This window comes from Numida meleagris, chromosome 5 (genome assembly GCF_002078875.1).
Source record: "Numida meleagris isolate 19003 breed g44 Domestic line chromosome 5, NumMel1.0, whole genome shotgun sequence".
Classification (NCBI taxonomy): domain Eukaryota; kingdom Metazoa; phylum Chordata; class Aves; order Galliformes; family Numididae; genus Numida; species Numida meleagris.
The window spans coordinates 46071023-46092774 of record NC_034413.1 but is presented as its reverse complement, the minus strand read 5'-3'; the positions used below and the strand labels follow the sequence as shown (position 1 = coordinate 46092774).

Sequence of the window (21752 nt, the reverse complement as noted above, 5' to 3'; positions counted from 1 at the left end):
TTCACCTTTTCCCAGTTTTCCTCAAGTTGGTACAAAGCGGAAACGATTGCAAAATGCATCCAGGGCTGTTGTCCATGAGATGCTGAGCCAACCACGGTCTGGCTCCCAAATAGGACTGCAAATAACTAGGACGGAAGGTGCATGGGGCATCGCTTGCAACTCCTTGCTGCTGTGGGTCCCCGGTCCATTGCATGTGGGTTTCCACACCCACAGAGATCCCTGGCGCAGCAGTGGCTCAGGCCAACCTGCAGAAAGCAGCGGGACAATGCTGTCTGGGAAGGAATATTAACGTTCAGATTACGATTAAAGCAATTTCACTTACTTGCAGTGTTTATCAGTCTCCAGTAACCTTTTGACCCACAGAAGAGTGGGTCAGGGAGTGAGCTAGGAGGCCAAGCTGAAAACTATACAGTAAAGTGTTTTCCCAAATGAAAATCAGTTTGCAACAAGATGGATTTTTTTCTGCTTGATCATGTCCATTTTTGCTTCTGAAAAATCAATGACAGCTTAAAAAAATTAAAACATCTCCTCAAATGTTTGCTGCAGAGAAAGAGGGAAGCCCATCCCTGATGAATGCAATGTTTTCATCAGATAAAATCTATTAATACTGGCTATAAAGCTTTTACTTAGTGGGTTAAAAAAGTAAGTCCTCCAGTGGCCTTTTTTTGCTGAGAGCAAGATCAGTGTGTTGATCTGCTACAGTCTCTGTCTGCAGACTTACCTACACCTCAGCAGTGGATGGAGCCTTTTACTCCGTATCTTCCCACCACAGAGACTTGGTGCTGCCATGTGGGGTAAGGAAGGGAGTGGGACCACGGGGACCAGCATGGCCCCTGTGGGGCTGGGGCTGCATGGAGTCTGCACAGGGCATGGGCATGGGCCACATCTTCTGCATCTTGAGTGGCATCTGGCCCAGGAGCAGAAGTTAATTAGCAACAAAACTCAGCAACACAGCTGATCTTTGGTTGTCACCTGCCTTGATATTGGGCAAGGATCAGGCCTGTGAAACAGCAGCACCCTCAACCACTTGCTGCAGAGAGTTCCCGTCCAACACATTGATTTTGTATTGCACAGCTCCCTACATGGTGTGCAATCTTTGCTCAAAAAGCTTTTATTCAGCCGATCAGCAGGGTTGTCTGCTGCAGCATGCCTTAGGGCTCTCGTAAGTGAAAGAATTATGAACGTATATTAATAAATTACATCCTCTATTTGCCAGCAGCTCCTGCCCAGCTCAGACCTGGGTACCATCACAGGCAACACCAGCACAGCCAGCATCTCCTGTTGCAGAATTTCATCTCCCTTTCCTCCAACACTATGGTGCACAGTGCAAGCACAGCCCATTGAAGCAGTGTGTGTTTTCTATCCCTACATGTACCTTTAGTACTGTGTACTGAGGCCATCCACATCAGTGCAAACCATTCTTGAGACAAAACACACGGATGACATAATTTCTGTATGATTTTAAAAACATGCTTTTAAACCTTCGCTTAGAAGCATGGATTTCTTCTAGACTGTGACACTCTGGAGGGGAGCTGCATGGCAATTAAAATGCTACCGTTGTTCTGTTTCAGTTAGAAGTCCTCTTAATTGCCAAGTCTTCAAGGTTTTTAAGCTAGCCTCTGGTGAAAGATGGCAGCAGCGTGCGGTGATGGATGGTGTTCACGTGCTGCCTTACATCACAGAAAACATCACAACAGTTACCCTACTGCAACCACATTAGACTATCATGTCGTGTTTCTTTATTTCCTTTGTCACTGGTGTTCATTACCAAAGAGCTCGGCTGCTGTTCAACAAAGCACTTAAGGCCCTGCTTGATTCGTGCTGAAGTCAATTCCCTTTGCAGTGCTGCAGCATGTCTACATTAAGGATCCACAGGGAAACCACACCAGATCTTTGCTCGTGTCAGCCCTCCCAGGCCTGGCAAACTGGAAGAGAAGCCTTATTGCCCAAAGCGCTGCAAGAAGTATTTATATATAAAAAAAGTAATAAGGATGTATATTTCAACATTCTCCAAATTGCTGAGCCCCTTCATGTCCCGAACAGCCGCCTAAGTCATGCCAGTGCCTGGCAAAGGAGGCACAAGTGCTTTGCTGCTCTTTCTCATTTCAGTCCCTTCGCTGCTGGTACCTGTCAGCATCAACCCACCACTCAGAGAAGTTCCATCATCCGTATTTATCGGCTTCAGCCAAAACTCCCCAGACTCTGTGGCATGGTGAATCTGTTCCTAATGAGGTCTGTGTCTTAGCAGGGTGGCTGGGCTCAGGCTCCTGATATCCCCTCTTTGCCAGCCCATGCACAGGGCAGCTCCATGGGGATGCTTGCAGGCTGGGAATGAAACTTTGTGGCACCAGGTGCTCTTGGTGGTGCCTCAATCCACCACCCACTTAGAATTTTATGATTCTAAGTTCATAGAATCGTAGAATCATTGAGGTTAGAAAAGACCACTAAGATCATCTGGTCCAACTGTAAGTTGTTTGTAAAGGAGCGAACATCTCCAAGGGATGCCGAGCAGGTGATCTTTCTCGAGCTCCTGTGCTGGGGAGGACAAGAGCAGCCACGGTGGCAGTGCTGGAGACCTCAGTGACAACTGGTTGGAGTGACGTGCTGGTGTCTTGCTTTGCCGTGCCCTGTCACTCAGCTGCAGGCTTTCCGATAAGACAACAGCCCCAGCTGGAGTGTGCTAAAGCAGCAGCGTATTGTAAGCACACAAAGCTGCCACCAGGCCTTTGCATGGCTTGCACAGGATGTGTAATGAGAGCTTCCAGGAGGTCCGACTTGTAGGTTTTATAACAATGCCTTGCAAATAATCAGTGCTTGCACATCTCCTTTCACTATGAGGCGCTAGCACATCTTTGCGTGTGTTCTCCTGGTAATTGCACAGGCAGTGCACACATTTGGTCCTGTTGTCTGCTATGAATAATGCAAAGTGAAGGAGTGGGGGCAAAAGCGCTGAGCTGCTCACAGTTAGATGGACTTTTTTATAATCATTATTTAGATGTCATAGCTGTTCTTTGCCTTTGTGGCTGCAAAAGTTTGCTTGTTAAGGAGGGGGAGAAAGCAGCAAAGCAAAAAAATAAGCCACGGACTAAAACTAATCTGAGATTATCCATGCAAATTGGCAGCTGAGATTCAGTGTGAAAATCTAACCCCAGTAGAAATGACTAAGATTATTTCTGCTGAATGTTGGTTTTCTCCTGACTCACTAAGCTGTGCTGGGGGAAAAATCTTCCCATCCATTCTTGTTTAGGTTAAGGAACAGTAATAATCTTCAACCCATGGCAGCAGGCGCAGGGATCCGTGCTCAGCACATGCTGCTGGCTGCTGCTGCTGCTCAGCTCGCAAAGCAGAGGCTTTGCCTTCACCACTTGGTATTCATCACATTTGCCTTAAATCAGGTGGTTATTCAGCACAGCCTGCTCTTTTGCTTTCTACTAGCTATTTCCTCTTAGAACTCCCACTCACAAGGCAGTCAAGTCAAAACCCAGGAAATCTAAAGGCTAAGCAGGATGCCTGTGGAAAATATGGACAGTGTGTATTTGCAGGCTGAAATCTGAAGATCTCATTCCAGGCAGAGCTCCAGATGTGTCTGGATTACACCTTTGCCATGTTGCACAAAATAAGAACATCTTTTGGAGACGTGGATGTTCCAGTGCTGCTCAGTATGAGCAGCTGGAGCAGCTGCAGTGTAGTAGTGGCTCCCAGTCACACAGCTCATTGTGCTGCCAGTCCCAGGAAATATCCAGCGTGCTAGTTAAGAGTTTACTATGCACTGGTTTGCAAAGTACATCAGACAATGCAAGAGTTGAAACCAGCAGCGAGTTTCCATCTTTTTCCACTTATTAACAAAAAGAGCTTTATTTCCCTGTGGCAAATCTTCCAGAGTCCCTTTGGGGATGCTGTGCCTGGATGCAGCTCGGGGCAGAGTTTTGCTGTGGGCTCACTATGAACACACACCAGCTACCACGGCTCTCGGAGCAATGCCCCAGGCTGCTCAGCACCAAACACCGGTTCCCACCTCACCTACAGAATGAGTTCACGATGAACATCATGCACACCTGACCAGGGCAGCCACATGGTGTGGAGGTGGTGGTGAGGACAGGGACAGCCACGCCGTGCCACCACCATGTGCTCTTGGCATCCCATCCCATGTGGTTTGGGGGATGGCTGTTTGTGGTTTTTTAAGGTTTTTTGGGTCTGATTGCTTTTAATTACAAGAAAATCCCAGATATTTGGACTCATTCCACTGCTAACTGAAAAATGAGGGGGCTGGAAAGGCTTATGTGAAAATGCTGTTAACATATTCCTCTTCCCACTCTCTGCGTTTCCTCCAAAGTGCCCTGAAAACTCTAGAAATGCCAATCAGTGCTAACGAGCCCATCAGACATGGCACAGAGAAGCCATGGGAAGCAGGATGGGAAGCAGCTGCACCTGGCCTATCAGGGTCCTGGGCCTTGCAGCAGCGTGGGATGCCACCGCCTCCACCAATTCCACTGGGCTGTGGCTGTGGGAGGTGGTCCATGCCCGGGGGATATCTACTCTCGCATGGCTCCCTGCAGGTTTCCCTCTCTCACTGCTTCTTTACCTGCTCTATGTAAGCGCATCTGTCGACACAGCATTATTTTTAATCCCACAAGACAGCCAGCTTTCAGGAAAAGCTTTGAAAGAGCTGCCAGCGCTTGTGCCAAAACTATGTGGGAAGAAAAGAACATTTCTGCCCCCCTGCTGGTACCTGCATACCCCACCGCGTGCCATCAATCACACGCTGATGCTGCCTGGCTCCATACAGGGTTTTCTCCCTATAGAAATTCCCTCGAAGTCATGAATGCCATTAGCTAAGTGTCTCAGAGGCCTGGACCAGGACAGGAAGAAGCCCCTGGACAGGGCTCTGCAGGGTAGGATGCTCTGGGCTGATGCACTTTGCCATGTTCACATGTGATGATGAAATTTGGCAGCTCCACGCTGTGGGGACAGCAGGAAGCTGGGGCTGAATGTAGCCAACATATCTCACTGAGAGGTCTTTACCAGATCTTCCTCCTGTGTGCTAAATATTGACTGCTGGGTCCCCCGGTGAAGCAAAATTGCTGTAAGGGGGGAAGGAAGGTGAGGGCTGAAGTGCCAGCTCTGTTATGCTGGGCCCAGTGAAGCACCCCACAACCCCATCATGTCCTGCATCCATCACCACCTCCTGCAGTGCCCAGGTTCCCCCAGGCTGTCATCCCCCACAAGAGGAGTCCCATTGGGGCTCATTACTACTCCTGGGTCTTTACCAGCAATTAGCTCAGCATAGCTGGTTGCATTTCTGCGCAGCACAAGCTGTCATTATGGTCTAGGCTGGTAGTAATTCTGGCTGCTGTATTTCCTTGGCATTTTCCACCATAAAATCTTGCTTTTGGTCACCCACAGCCTTGCTCAACTTCTAGCCATTTAGAGAGAAATTCTCCATCCTAAGAATCTGCCCCTAAGGGTTTGTGGTTCTTTGTTTTTATGAAAGAATGTAACTCAGGCTAAGAGAAAAAGGTTGCATTGCTCATCCAAGCCACACGTTGGTTCCAGTCAAACCTAAGGTTTTCCTCTGTCAATATGGCAGCAGGATACTTTGCAATTGTTTTTGAGTGTGTGTAACCATAGTAGCACACTGAGAGTCCTGCAAAATCAGAGGGACTTCATTTTGTTCCTTGGCAGAGCAGGCAGCAGTCACATCATTTTGTGTCTGGGCCTTCTAGCTTAGTGCTTCCCTCTGGAGCCACCGGGCCTTGGAGTTTGCTGCCATTAAATACTGAAATGTACGGCTGCTTTTCTCCAGCACTGAGAGAAAGCCAGCTCTGCACTTTGGTGTTCATATCTCACACGGATCCCTACACGCTGCTGCTAACACAGCAGAAAATGCTTGCAGCGATACCATCTATTTAAAAGTAACGAGACCAGGGCTGCAGAGCAAAGCCCTGTGGTGCCTGGGGCCGGCATCTCCAGGCAGGGAGGGTCCTGTGGGATGGGACCGGTGGAGCCAGACAGTTGGGCACAGAGGGCAAGGGGAGTGTGCCCATAGGCATTGCATCAAGAGCCTCCAGGAGTGTGGAGCTGCAGAAACGTGGTGGAGGGAGGGAGAGGAAGAGCTGATCGGGTAGAAGCAGCGAGGAATAAAGGGACAGGGTGGAGACATGGGGCTGGCAGGATGATTAGCGCCAGATGGCAGGTATCAATTATTTACCATTTATGTACAATAAAAAAATATGCTTTAACGGTGGGAAGAGCACAAAACAAGTTCAATTGCAATTTAAAAGCATATGGAAATAAAATGCAGCAATTTAAGGGGTTGTAATAAATGTGCATCTTTCACTGTAATGCCCCTGCAAGAATTACAAATGTTAAGCCTTAGTGAATTACACTTAAAAATAAATGCAACATAAAAAAGAAATTAGGTGCACAAATAACTTTACATTCAGGCATTTATAAAAGAAAATCTGTTTGCAGCAGCTAATTAGAAGAAAGGTTCTAATGAGCATCACTTTTCTTTACCTTAGAGTCCAGGCTGAAACTTTAAACATGAATATAGGTATGGTGGGTGCCATTAAAAGCTCAACTTTTGTAACTTCACAGTGATTCTGAGGATGAGGTATCTCTTTTCTAGACAGAAGAGCTGAAGATTTGGTGCCGCTAAATCTCCATCATGTCAGGAAGGGCCATCTGTGCAGTTCTGCAGATACCCCAGTGCTTGCACCGCCGTGCTTAGTACTACTGGCACCACCACAATAACCAGGATATGTGGCCCATCCTGCCCGCACAAAGTGCTGTCCTGCCCTAGTCCCTGATCCTTAATCTCTAATCCCTGGTCCCTAATGCCTGATCCCTGCCCTGCCCTGTGGCACCCCTTGCTCAGTGGGAGAAAAATGCCATGTGCTTCCACGCAGGTTTGTGAAGCAGGACACTGGGACCAGCGGACCTGCCATCATTTCCAGCAGACTCCTTGCTCTGACACAGGCAGAGAATTTCTCCAGCATTTTGATTCAGAAACAGCAGAAATGGTATTATTGAAATAAGGAGCATCCATGCCACCCAAACAATGCATTCTGGAAGAAGAGTGTCAGAAACAAAACAAGGCAGTCAAAACAGATCACTGATTTCTGGTGGATTAGAAACTTTCCACCAGAATACGGAGCTGATGACTTCCTCCAGAACACGTGCTTTTCTCTGCTCAGAGCTTTTGAACAAAAGAGAAGTGCAGAAAAGCCAAGGCAAACCAACAGTGCTACTTGGTCTGCTCCCCTCTACCTGAATTGCTGGGAACATCTTCAACATTCTCCACAGATCACATTCCGCTGGCATGGGGAAGGCTTGCTCTTTTCCTTAAACTGTGTTTTCCCTGCTCCTCTGCTCAGGGCATAGCTAAGGAGTGGCTGCCAGAAGGGCTGGCCTCATGAACTGCAGTTTGTTGTAGTGTGGGGATAAGGAGGTGCTCTGTGTGGGATGTGGACAGTGATGCTGCCCCACAGGGATCAGACATGGGGAGAGTTTCCGTATTCCGGGTCTCTTGAGGGCTTGCTAGCGCTGGATGCAGCCCTTGGAGCTGGAGCTCTCCTCCCAGCCTGGGGCAGGCCTCACCTCTCCGCTTGGTTGGGCTGCGGCCATGGTGGTAGTTCCTGGTGACGTGGGAAGACAGAAAGGGGAACAAGGAGCCTGAGGAAGGAGAAGCAGCTGGCGGGCCAGGGTGGGGCGGCTGGAAATCCTGCCACCCCACAGCCACATCCCATCTGCTGTAGCATGCTGGCACCTCCTCGCTGCGGGCACAGTGTGGCCCACACTTGCGTTCGCCTCACAAGCCAGCAGCACTTCCATATTTTTAAATATTTAATCTTTGCAGCCTGGTTGCCATGGGAACCTTCGCACAGAAATCTTGACTTCAGGTTAATTGGGAGGGTCTTTCCGGCAGGCGTGCGGCAGTGGGATGTCCCCTTGCCGCTGGGTCAGCACAGCCCCAGTGTCAGTGGGTGTTTCAGTACTGGCTCCTGATGTGCAGTCACCAAATTTTCAGGAAATCCTCTTCCAAATACTCAAATAATCCCTGTTTAGTGTCCCAGGACAGCCCTGAGTTCTGGCTGCGGGCAGCAGTCTCTCCCAGGAGCTCAGCAGACCTGTGGTGCCCAGCACAGTGCTCTGCCTGGTGCCCCAAAAGGTTTGTGGCTCCTTTCCCTGGCAGCAGCAGCGCCACTTTGTCCCCATCAGCTGTGCTGGGGCTTCTCCCCCGCTGCCATTGGAACACACCATAGTTAGGGCTGGATCCCAGGGTGCCAGCGGCATTGCACAAAGTGAGGCGATGGAAGGGAAACCATGTCAGCAGTTGTGTGAGAGATGATAGCGAGCCAAAAGGAAAAATGTATGCAAAAGGTACACTCTCTTGCCAACAAATTAAGTCTAAATTACAGAGTCTGGGATTCTTCAAATAAGTTAAACGCTTAGTACAAATTTAGTTTCAATTAACAAATTAAATAGAAAAGAAAGCTCGCTGCCTAGCAGCTATTGTGCAACAGGAGGCATTTTGCAGTGATGACGTTTTCTCCTGTCACCATACAGAGTGGCTGAAAGCTGTACAGATGCAGTTATCAAAGCGCCCACACTTGCAGCCCCACTCCGTGTCCCCACTCCTGCCCAGAGCTCGGCCAGCCCAGCCCTGCACCGGCTTGGGCACCATGAGCAGCCGGAGCTTTGTGCCTGCTGCCCACTGTGATGGGGAGCGGTGGCATTTCACCTCCCCTTACACTGAGAGAGAACTTAGAGTGCCACTCAGAAACAGCAAGGAAGCAGTCACTGAAAAAGCCTCTGAAGCCAAGACCAAAAAAATATGCTGACAAATTCTACAGGACCCAAAGGAATGTTTAAGAATGCTCTTTTATTCCCCCTGCAGAGCACTGAGCTCCATCCCTGTCCCAGCAAGCACGGGCCATGGCCAAGGGCTCACTCTTTGCTTAGGACTTTTGCCTGTAAACCCCCCCCCCAGGGTGACTGTCTGTCACTGGCACCAGGGATACCAGGGATGTGGCATGGGGACTGAGAGCAAGCTGTGGGAATCCCCCAGGGTCAGTGCCAAGGGGAGCAGGGCCACCACGTCCCCTCTGACAGTGCTTCAGCAAACAATCCGCGGCCAAACGCCCTTTTTTATTACTTTACAGCACAGTTTTTCCTCGAATTTTATGGCATTTCATTAAAGCCGCCAGAAGGTGATACTGCCCTCTTTCCAGAAGTGAAATAAATTCAAGTTTTATCGCTTCTGGAAATGCTGGAACAGCTGTCAGGACATTTGATGGATTTTCTCAATTACAGGACTTGTGGAGCATTTTATACTTACATTCGCGCCGAAGTTTAATATACTGTATGAGATGTTTGTGTCCCCCCATCTCTTATCTCTTTGCATCTCCCTTCCTAATAATGGTCAACTTGTTATTTTTTCTCTTAATTCCTTTTTTACTATAGCCTTTTTTCCTTCTCCATAATGATCTAGATCTTTCCTCTTTATTTCCTAATAACACTGGGACTTAACTTTCCCGTGTGAGCAGCCATTGTGGATGCCAGGATGCTGCTGCCAGCTGCATTGCAGGGAGCAGCACGAGGCTGCCAACCCCAGCAAACCCAGCACCCAGGTTGTGCGCATTGGTCCCCAGATGCTGCAGCACCTTCCTTACATCTTCTGCTTTGTGGAAAACGGATCCGTGGTCGTCATGAAATAAATAGGTAACTGGGGCCAACTGCTTGCTCCTTGGTCCCAGTGAGAAGGGCAACGCTGACGTCCTCTCCCTTTCACACACTCATAAAGCACATGAGGATGCCAAATTGCACCTTCCTTTCCTTCTGGCTTTAAGCCAAAGCACATGGCAGCTCAGTCCTGGCTCCACGGGAATGGGGTGGGCATGGGAGATCCTCACCCCATCACCGCCAGCAAGGAGGTCCAGGCCCACACCTTGGGTCCTCAGTGAGGTTCAGAAAGCGAAGGTGTGATCCTAGATTTATTCAAATTAGAACAATTAAGGCAATTAAATGCACAGAAGTGCTTGGGAAGGAGGGAACTACTACCAAGTAGAATTGCTATTACAGTCGATCAAATTGACACAAAAAGATTAAAAACCTGATTTACATTAAAAAAAAAAAGTCAGGCATTCACTAAAATAGATAACGCATCCTGCTGAGAAAATCACTCCGTGCATAAAAGAGAAGCAAAGGTGATTATATGTAACAAAACTAATCTTCTCTATTGCTTTAATCACCTCAGACCGTTTCACCTGCTTATTTGGAAACTGTTAACTTGAAGAAAAAATTATTGTGAGAATGTCCTCATTTCCAGCGCCACGCTCCAATGGACTTGTTTTCCTATACATCCATCCCGCGGCCTTTAACAGCGGCCATTGCTCTGCGAGATAAATGTTTGCTTAGGACTATCGTGTGGCTAATGCATTTATTCATGACTTGAGTTCCAGATGCAGTGAGGGCAGAGGGTGCCAGGCAGCCAGGAGTGACCTGCCAGGCCCATCCTGCCACCACCATTTTTTCCTCAGTTTTAGGGGAGCAGAGCACAGGCATTTTTCTTACCAAGCATCTTGGCTCACAAAGTCAACACGATGCTTGCAGCCACGCTGGAGGGGAAGGAAAGGTGCAATGACTGGTGTGGGCATGGGAGAGGACTGCAGGCTGCAGCAACATTCAGAAACTACGTCCACAAAGATCATCGTGTTGGCCCCGCACCATGTGTGCATGGCGATCCCAGCATTAATCTATTTGATGTTGAGCTTCAACATGTAATTGTAATGTGTTTTTGTAACGTAATTGTGTTACGTTGAGTCTGACTCTTTCCTTGCCAAAGCAACACCTAGCGAGATTGTATAGATGGCTCATTTTTACACTTCTCAACTTTGTCCCAAAGCCTGCTGAGCACTGTGGGAGCCCCCAGGCACGGAGATGCTGTGCCAGCCAGGTCAGGAATCGAGCTGCTGGTGCAGAGAGGGGGCTCTCACACCGTGGCACTGGCGCTGAAATGGGCAGCACCATGCTACAGCAGTAAATTCTTGCAGGTCTCCATAATTCACCCAAATGCCTCACTCATTTCTCTTACAAATGCAGTTTTGCCATGATCTCCAAATTCAGGACTGGCATGAATGATACGTGCTATCTCAGGCTGTCAGTGAGGGCAGGAGAAAAAAATCACTCTTCCAGTGATTGGTATACAAAATGGTTTGGGCAAGAAGTATGCTCAGTCTCGTTCCAGAGACTAATGACTTCCGAAACTCAGAATATTCAGAAAGGGGAAGAAATGGAGTGAGGGCACACAGAGGGAGTGGGAGGACAGCAAGCGTTCTCCTCCTCGCTGTAAATCACAGAAATCGAATTAGATCATCTCAAATCGAGGGACAAAAAGCCAGTTATAGATCCATTTTGCAACGCCAGCCGACATGGCTTCCATTTGTGACTCACTGAGTGATATTACTTATCCTGAGTGCTTCTCTGACAACATAAGCACTTAATGTGAAGATGTGTAAAATTACAGCAAAATGAATGAAATTCAGGAAATTATGTAAAGTTTATGGTTTTTTTTTTTCTTTTTCTTTTTTTGAGGCCTCCTCTCAATTTCTGCCTCCCAAATTAGGACCTGGGCAATTAATGCATCAACTGACAGTGGCTTCCCACACCAATGGACTTTTTTGCCTTTGATGCATCTGAGCAACTTCAGGCTAACACCAGCTCGTGCTGAGCAGTAAATAGATCTTTACGTTGATGGTGCAAATCCTGAGGCACTTAAAGACAACCTACGCCAAAGCGTCTCATGTATCTCAGTCTTCAAAGTGCAACATACTTATGGAAATTGCAGATGCTGTGGTGCTATTTGTCTGGAAGGAAGCATTACAGCTGACATATGAACCTGATTTCTCAAACAGATGAGGTCTGTGACAGGTTTAAGGAAGTGTCTATAAATTAAGACGCATAATAAAGTTCCTGCTGCCTTCCTTGGCCTCTGTCTTGTTGGCTCAAGAACTGAGCTTGGCAGAGCACCAGGCATCCCCCTGCCCACTGGGCAGGAAGAGCCTAGTGCCCAGTACTGACAGCAGTGCCCTCTCCCCAGCCTCTGCAGTGGCCCCACGGCCAGCAGCCCCACAAGCAAGGCTCACGTCGGCTTCACGTGCTGATCTGAAAAGGCTCAGCTTGGCCCTGCTCATGCTGTGCAGCAGCCTCCTGCCCAGCTGCATTTCGTGCAGAGAAGTGAGGTGGTGGAGTGAAACCAAATTCCTGCTGCCATCTTCAGCTCTGCCCCGAGAATGCACAAGCCATAGAGCAGCCGTGCTGGTGTAGCCCCCACCCCCAAGCCTCCCCGGCCGCAGCGGGGAGAGCGTCCAGTGCCATACCAGGAACCAGGGAGCTATGCCAAATGGGCTTGGCCCCGAAATCAGCTCTGAAGAATGAGTGTTGAGAGTCTCAAGGTGCTTTAATGATGCCTAGCCAGCATCCACAGTGACAGAGCAAATGGGAAAGCATGAAAATCTGATGTTTTTTTCTTCAAAACAGATTTTTTTTTGTTGTGGTGTATATAGATGGATTTTTTTTTTTTAGAAAGCATGAAAATAGTCAAAGCCACAAAGGTCTGTGTCAGCCAGCACAATCTGGCATGGGCTGCTGCCTCTTTTTCCCTGACTCGGTCAGAAAATGCACTGTTTATGTGACTCTGTGGACAGCAGAAAGGAAAACACAGCAAGAAATTACTCTTTTCTTTATGAGCACAGACTTAGATGGAGAAGTCCATGATGGGAAAGCAAATAAAGAGAACAGAGGTAACGTGGTCTGACCAAACAGTGCCATTGCCAGCACCCACATGTGGCTGAAGCACATGTTGGCAGTGCTTTCTCCTGGGATCATACTGTCCAGGCAGACAGTGAGGAAGGAGCAAGAGGAAGAGGAGTTTGCCTCTGTCTTTAGGGTTTCACCTTTTCTGATCTCACACTGAGTGAGGAGCAACCCCTAAGAATTATCCTGGGGGCATCCTGGTTGCACTCCCAGCATGAGCTGCCTCGCAGCAGATGGCTGCTGGTGGTTTCCTTTCCATCAGCACAGTCTGCTTCACAGCAACAAGGAAAAGCTCCAGACCTGGACATAAAAGAGGCATCAGACAAAAGTATTTCCATTTGTTTCTTTGCAGATAACAAATGGCAGCTACCATTTCAAGTCTTTCTCTGCTGAAGACCTCCGTCTGACACCACCAGTCATTTACGGTCTGCCATTAGCTATACACAGTCATATCTCTTTTCTCTCCTATCTGCTGCCCCAGAACTTTTCGCTTAGGCTGCACATATGTTCTTGTTGGGAAGATTTACAAGGAAAAATAAAACCAAAAAAACATCCCATTCTGCCAGGAGCTGTCCCGTGTCCCAGGCATGGCACTCACCCTCTGCACGGCTCCATCTCTTCGGCACGCTGCTGCCCTCCCACAGCCGCAGGTCTGCAGGGAAGCCGCAGCCACAGTCCTTTGCTGTGTGCACAGAAACAGCGGTTCCCAGGAATTCATGCTGCAGCATCATGCTTCCTCCTGCATTTTTGGTCTTCCACAGCTCTTGCTCTCGTTCTTTGCTGAGATGTTTGTGTCAGCCAAGCCGTGAAAATTTGGCACTGAAATGAGATTGGCCTGCAGTCAGTGTTTTCTCACTATATAGCTTGTGATCACTCCTGTTCCCAACAAATCACACTAACCCAAAGGCTGCCAAGCCTTCCTGAAGCCAGCAGCTGCTCTGGGATGTTATCCCACCTTCCCGTTTCATGTGCTGTTGTTGAAGCCGTACCCACGGAGGAAGTGGTGCTGAAGGCAGCCCTCCAGAAGGAGGAGGCTGAAATCCGGTACTTGGGAGCAGAAGACCTTCTGTAACTCGGGAGCTTCAGTGGGACACCTGGCTGTGGTTTTGCAAGCCACAATTCTCCTGCTCTATGCCCATTTTCCAAAAATCAAGATCTGTCCAGATGTGTTTCACCCAGAACTCCAGATTGCAGAGGGAAGGCTGGGTGGACATTGAGGGATTTACTCCTCTGCTAAAACAATCCATGAGTAGAAACAAAATTGTTCCTACAGGTCCTTACAATGTTTTTATTTCCTCCTGCTGCCACAAGAACTAGCTACATTGGGCAGCTTGGGTCTGGTGTGGTGGGCAGGGGGCTGGAGGTTGCCCAGGTGCCGAAGCTGAATACGAGTGAGAAAATATTCTCCACTAATGAACCGCTCCATCAGCCTCCTTACTGCTGCCCTCCTTAATCCCTTCTTAAAGAGGAGAACAGGTGAGGCATTGCCTTTATCAGGATAACACCCGCCAGCCAGGGCAGAGTCTTTCTCATGTGCAGACATTCAAATTAAACCACAAATCTCTTCTGGGGGTAATGCTCTGCTGTCCTCCCTACTTTGCCATTTTGATACCATTAGCCTTCCAAAAGTGCTAGCCCACACACAGAGAAAATACTGTCAATTTTAGCACGCTTGGAAAGACACAGAGCAGCCTAAACTCAGCCAAATGCTTGACTTTGGCTTTTCCCTATCGTATAATATCCTTTTGTACAGATCTCTGCATGGCAGCTCATTTATATCAAATTTTACCAGTTAAGGGAGAGGGGAAGAGAGGTAATCAATCTTCATCTTGACAAAGATATCCAAAGTCAATACGTTGATATTTTCTACCAGCTGAGCTTCAGCCCCTCTGGTTTTGTTCCTGGTTTGTGGCAGAACCATCCATTATCATAGAATCATAGAATGGCTTGGGTTGGAAGGGACTTCAAGGATCATCAAACTCCAACCCCCTCACCACAGGCAGGGCCACCAATCTCCAGATCTGATACTGGACCAGGTTGCCCCAGGCCCTGTCCAACCTGGCCTTGAACACCTCCAGGGATGGGGCATCCGCAGCCTCTCTGGGCAGCCTGTTCCAGCACCTCACCACTCTGTCTGTGAAGAACCTCCTCCTGACATCCATTGTTATTAACAAGCAAAGGTCACCTCCTCTTTTTGGCCTGGCCATGGCCTAGTGTGCCCACAGACCCCCAAAAGCAGAGCAGGAGGGTATCATGCCACAGCTGCAAGAGCAGGAGCTTTCAAAAAAAAACCACAGAATAGGTTTTATTCAAGCCTCACCAGGATCTGGTCTTCAGGCACTGGTTGCTTGTGCAGATTTTCACATAGACAGCAGCAGGCCCTGGGCCATTTCCCACGATCTCATAGCAGCTCACGGGGAGCAGACACAAGATGTGCACTGCAGCATTAGGAGCCCCCTGACCCCTGGAGATCAACTCCAAAGTGAGAGGCAGAAGGAAAGAAATGAGCATTTGCCCATGGTTAGGATTTTCTAAATCAGCAGATCCCTTTCATATGTGCAGTCTTTACATCAAGCGCAGTGCAGAAAAAAATCGATTTGTTTTTCTCAGTCCAATTCCCCTCTGTCTAATAGGTCTGTTGTAAACGCCAATTTTACTGTCATTTACGCTGCACCCATTTGAGCTATTTTATCAATAGTTAAATAAGAATACTTTAAAGTAATGTGATTTTTTTATTTGAATTCCAATTTATGTTCAGATCGTTTGACACAAATCTAGTAAGGAAGGCACACTATTTTCATTGAACAAATTAAATTATATGTTATATAGCCACACAAGTAAATATGTTACGTAATTGGATAAATAAATACCTGTGATTAGGTACAGTATCTCATTCTCACCTACATATAATAGCAAGGCTAGTGGAAGTATTGTACAAATCACCACATTTTAATAGTTAGCAGTCCATGAGAATCGACCTGAAAGACAATAAGCAAAAACAAATCCAAAAAAAGGCTAAACCTCGTTATTTAAATCCAGGCTTCCTGCTTGCCTGTTTAAATTGCAGTTCATTTCAGCTTATAGTCATCTTCACTTAGATCAGTGCATGTGGGCAGAGGTCAAAGCAGTTAGTTGTGCAGAAGATGATGGTGTGGGATGAAAGTTGGTGATGGCTACCACACAGATAAGTGATGGGGATGGAGATGGATGATGGCATGGGAGATGGGCACAGATGATGGCCAGTGGGGAGAGGGAGGGAAGATGGGGATGCATGATGGACAATGGGAATGTGCCAGCCTAATGGTTGAAACTGACCACCTGGAGTTTGGGAGAGAATGTTCTCTGTTCATGTTGTCTGACAAGGCTTTCCTCCTGACTACGGAAGAGAGAAAATCAGTTTCTTTTGAGCTGATAAATACAGCTCAATTGGGACCCAATTTGCTGTTTGGATATCACAGGCTGAGAGAAAGATCGGAGGCCTGGCATGTGTTAAAGGAGTCATGGTCCTCTTGTGCAGCTAAATTAGCAATGGATGGCATACACCTGCAATGGAAAACAAAGGAGGTCAACATTAATAGTTCCTCTGCTCTTCCACCCTCTTTTTTTGCCTGTTTTGTTCCAATCAGCCTGCACTACCCTCCAGGTGCTTCTACCAGTATTTTGTTTCCTAAAAACAAAACTTTATAGTAAATGGACATGCTGAAAACTGGAGCAGCTCAACATACACAGACATTAGTTAAAGCAAGATGGTGAGATCCTGATCTTGAAACCAAACACCACACGCATGGACTCCTGGCTTCCTGCCACCATCAAAACTATTTACCAGATGTATGTTTGCTAGCTTCTCACATGGCAGAAAGATAGCTAGGGAGGTGTAAGATTTATTTTTATTTTTTCAAAGTGTGGAAGTCACTCTAAATAATGTTTTCTATACGATGGGAGCTGACTCCAAACCAGCAGGCTACACCGATAGAAATGCGGTATTTACCATCAGAGTGATTATCCCTGGCAGCCAGCTTCAGACTACAGTGCAGGCACTCGGGTCTAAAGCTGGCTAAATCTCAGAGGGTATTTCCCAAAATTATTCCCTGAAAATTCCCCCCCCGCCTCTCCATTTTCAGTCTGATAGCAGTTACCGGGTTTAGTGTGTTTTTTCATTTCAGCATTGACTTCCACCAGGCCTTCTACATCAATTTTTTCCACCATGTGTGGCAAATAAATACCATTTCTCACAGGGAAGGAAAAGTTCCCACCGGGAGGCCCCTGCTCCTCTCCCCTGCCTCACCCTGGCCTTGCTCACCCTGCAGCCACATCCCAGCACATGGTATCTCAGCTGCAGACCTGTCCTCTTTGCATTTGCTGTGCCTGACTCATCAGTAAAGTGCTGCCAATATCATTAATCAGATTTTGTAGTTCTTAAAGCAACAGAAGGGTTTTGGGTATGCCCACAAGTCATTAAATATGTGATAAAAGACCTTAATAGACAAGAAAAATGTCACCATGTTTTGGCACAAGGGAGTTGCTATCGGTGCAATGACGCTGATAACCAGGGTGCTGTCAGGCCATTTCCCTGTTGATCCCAAAGCAAGAAAAGCAGCACAGAGCATGCCTGCACCTTCACTGCCGCAACCAGTCAGAATTCCACCTTTGCTGCATCACCGAGTGGCACTGAGATGAGGGCAAAGGATGCAGCCTTGCAGAAAGGGAAGTAGTGTGTCCCCATCTACAGGGACAGGGATTTCCCCTCCTGGGCTGCTCCGTTCATGGGAAAAATGTGACTGATGCAGCAGCAGGACTCCGTATTTCAAACAGTGGGGGTTAAGCCAAGCGACCAATTTCCTTGGGCTAATTGAGCATGCAAACTGCCTGCTTGTAAAGCCTGTATTTGGCCTACAAGATTTATTGCTTTTAGCAATGATTTATGTCCAAGAGCAGGGAGGGCAGACCTGAGCTGCAGTTCATTAACTTCAAGTGGGAGGATGCTGGAAAACCATTTCTATTTTTGGTTACTTTGTTCTAAGGTACCTGTGAATTTAGACCTACTTCTGTAATAAAGTGCTCAGGGAGCCCAGTGAATCTTCTTCTCCCTGGCAGGTACTAAACCTGTAGGGCTTTGTCTTTATCCTGATGAGTAAGCAGTTTTAGCTGGTCCTGAGAGGCTATAAAATGATAGAAGACTGCTCTGCATGGGAGTTTGTAGCTAAGCCTCCATCTATCTCATGCAGAGACCAAAATGGAGGGCTGACAAGTCTTTGCCATTGGGTTTCAAAAAAGCACCTTTCATTTTCTGCTGCTTTCATCATTGGATCAGTCTATGCTTTTGAACAGCCACGAACATCACAGAGACATGGAGGTACCCCTGCTTTCCCCTTCATCTGTTTCGAAATCAGTGCAGTGCCATGCTTGTTATACTGAAGCGTGCTGGACACTTTGCTAACCATCTAATATAACATCTGCCTTCCTCCACATTCAATACTTGCAAACAATCTGTTTCTGTCTCTTTCTTTCCTTAGGAAGAATATCCATTAGTGAACGTGGCTGTGAAGCCCTGGAGCACACCCTATCTTCTTTTCTCCCCAGCAATGCTCATGCTGTACATTAAGTCATATGTGTACAAAACAACCTCTCTCTGTCCCTGCACTGCCAGACCACACTGGTCCTATGGAAACTGGCAGTGAGCATGTGATGTTGAAAGATGATTTTGTTACAAATCAGTCCCAGAGGTGGCTTCAGAAACTATGTTTGTGTTTCGCTCTGCTTAGTGATGTGTAGACCAGACTGCTTAAAATGCATGTATCTCTGTGTTTCCACAATAAATACTGCTTTGTGTGTGACCAGTGTCACCGGTTCTGACTGCTCCAGATTGCCACTCGTGCTCTGTGGCTCTGCCACACCTTGCAGCCAGGTGCCAACCTTTCTGGATCTCTGTGCCACCCGTTAGCCTCCACAGACCCTGGGCCAGGGGCAATCAACCTGCAAAGCCATGCACAAGGATCCACTGCCCAGGATAACCAGCCTGGCAGCTGCAGAGCTAATGAATTTGCCCCTGAGGCTGAACTGCAAGAAAAGTAATTAATCTTGCTGGGTTTCACTCATCACCAAGCAAACTTTCACTGATGAAGAAGAAAACTGCTGAGCTCTCCAGTTCGCTCCCCACGTCAACCTCTCCATTCTGGACTTTGTGGGTAATTGGTACATCATTACCATCCCATTTTATCCGAAGTCCCCAAGAGACCACAGTGAAAGGAATGCACAGATGCTAGTGACGGAAGAGGTTTTTGCAGGTCAGACTCCCACTCCTGAAGAAGTTCCAGTTTTACTTAGTGTCCTGATTTTGGTCAGGATGCTGACTGAGAGGAGAAAAACAAATACCCTGGAAGGGAAAGAAGAAGGTGCAAAATAGCTGCCAGAAAGTTTTGGAGCAGCGGCACACGAGATGTTCTCCCAGCCTTGCCGCTGAATCGGTGTGAGTCAGGGCTGAAGCCAGCTCCGGTCCACATATGGTCTTAGCCTGAGCCATGGGCAAGAGATGAAAATACCACAGAAACATAACATTGGCACAATCTCGAATGACTTCAGGCATGTGACCTACCCGAGGCATCTGTTTTAGTTTGTGATAAACTGCATTCTCGAGCTATCAGTGCTATGAGGAGCCTATGCTGGCTGGCAAAGGAGCAGCCACCACTGCAAGATGCCCCTTGCAGCTGAACTGACGGACATTGAGAGCACTGCTGAAAGCCACAAGTGAGCACAGGGCTGAGGAAGGCCAGCAGGATGCCAGAGGATCGTCCAGACCTTAAATGGGCAGCAGGATCAGAGCTGTGCAAGGAGCTGCCCGCCTATGTATGTAGCTCAGGGCCCGGCTGTAAGCTTGTGCAGCCAGGGCTGCTGGTGGGAGTCGCTGTCTGAGGTCTGGTCAGTGCCTTTTGGTTGCCTCTCAAGGGCTGGAGTTTATTCTTGAAGTCTTACTGCCACGATCCTTCAGGGCTGCTGCCCCACAGTGAGCAAGGCAGGCCTGGAAAACGGCCACATGTAGAGAACATCCACCATGCTTGTCACAGGGAGCAAACAAGGATGATGCAACACCAAGATCAACACAAGGAGGAAAGAAAAGGATGTGGAAAACAGATAAAGAAATGCAGAAATAGAAAGGAGACACTCAGGTCACCAAGTCTGTTCTGCTCATTGTAGGTATTTTCTCACATAGGTTCTCACAGCCTTGAAGCTCCTGCTTGCAGACAGGCCAAAGGGGACAAGTGCAGCAGGTGTGGAAAATGAGATGTGGCCCAAGCCATATTATGGGGTTATCAGCAATGCGCTGTCAGTTTAACATGAGCCGCGTTTTTTAAATATGTCAATTGTGGTTTATTTCAGTTTGGTTTAGAATAACTGTAATCAACAAACAGAAAGTAAACCTGCAATTGTTCTCTGCATCGCCTTTTAATTTTGGATGGATTTACATGGAACAGTCTAAATGAAATCCCTGAGAAAACAAGGCCAGACAAGAGCACAGTGTCTGAGTGGCAGAGGCAGTGAGCACCGTGGTGTCTGCCAGGATGTACCTGACACGAAGCGTCAAATCTTGTTCTGCAGTGCCATCTTGAGGTTTCGTGAGACAAAAGTGCTTTATATGAGACTGCGTTGGGCTTTTATCTGGCGGTAGGAGTTGGTAAAGTTGGTTCTCCTTGCTGCGGGACGAGGTGCGCCCTTTAGCCCCGAGAAGACGGTGCCGGAGGTGCACTCGGGCAGCCCACCCTGCCCCGAGGCAGCACCGGCTCCTTAAAGAGCCTCCCCTGGCGACTGTTTGCCCATTCAGTGCTTGAAGGAGCCCGTGCGAGCTCCGTCCCTCCCTGAGGCGGTGGAGCACGGGGCTGGCGCTGCCGGGTGCAAATGGCCGCCAGGCCTGGTGCTGCCGCCAGCGCTCCGGTTTCCGCCTTCATGGCCCGGCGTCTGCTCCTCTCTGCCCCCCCGGCCTAGCGCAGGCCGGCAGCAAAGGACTTCACGGGCGGATCCGTGTCACAAGGAGGGCTGGGGGCGGCAGGCCCGGCTGGGGCTCCGCGCCGCCACGCTGTGTTTGCGGAAACACTGAGTGTGGGGGTCCCCGCGGGCCGAGGAGGCTCCCGGGCCCCGAGATCGGTGGGGCAGCAGGGGGGGGGGAACCCTGGGGCGCGCAGCCCTGCGGGGCGGCGGCCGACGCGTGCTCGGGGCCGTGCTCGGCGAACCGGGGGTCCCGGTGCCCTCGGCGCGCTCTGCGGGGCGGCGCCCGTCCGCGGGGCCCCTTCGGCTCGGGGCGGCTCGGCCGTTTCACGTGAGCGCCTGAGGGCTTCCGCGCCATCCCGCCGCCTGCCCCGCGGGCCGCCCCGGGCGGAAGCGCCGTTCGCGCCTTCCCGCAGCCGCTCGGCTCTTTCCGCCACCCCTCCGGGGCGCTTCGTTCGTTTCCGCGGCCGCTCGGCTCTTTCCGCGCAGGCCGGCGGCGCGCTCGGCCGTTCCCGCCGCCCGCCTCGCGCTCGGCGGTTTCCGTGAGCGCTCGGCGGTTTCCGTGCGGGCCGCGGCGCGCTCGGCGCTTGCTCCCTGGCTGGCGCTCCTCAGTCGGCCGCTGCCTGCCTGTCGCCGGGCTGGGAGCGCCTGTGTGTGTGTGAGTGACGCGGCGGAGGTGTAGTTTGACGCGGTGTGTTACGTGGGGGAGAGAATAAAACTGCGGCGAGATCCCAGGCGCGAACGAAAGCAGTGACGGAGCAGCCCGCAACCGGTAAGAGGAGGACGGCGCCCAGCGAACAGGGGCGGGGGGGAGGGAAGGAAATGGAGCCCGGCGGGGACCGGGGCAGCCGGCGGGCGGCAGGACGCGGGGGCCCGGCCTCGCACCGCCCGCGGGAGGGGCGCCCGCCTTAAAGATGGAGCCGAGCCCCGCACCGTCCCCGTCGCCGCCGCGCCGCGAA

At 49.3% G+C, this 21752-nt stretch overlaps 1 protein-coding gene across 3 annotated transcripts in view; it reads left to right on the top strand.

Moving 5' to 3' along the window:
• Positions 21317-21752, top strand: part of CREB1 (cAMP responsive element binding protein 1) — a 40781-nt gene continuing 40345 nt past the window's right edge. Inside the window, exon 1 of one of the 3 annotated variants that reach the window (XM_021399705.1) lies at positions 21317-21565. The gene's annotated coding sequence lies outside the window, so the exon portion shown is untranslated. The remainder of the gene's footprint in view (positions 21566-21752) is intronic. The other 2 variants (XM_021399704.1, XM_021399703.1) reach the window with 2 other exon arrangements.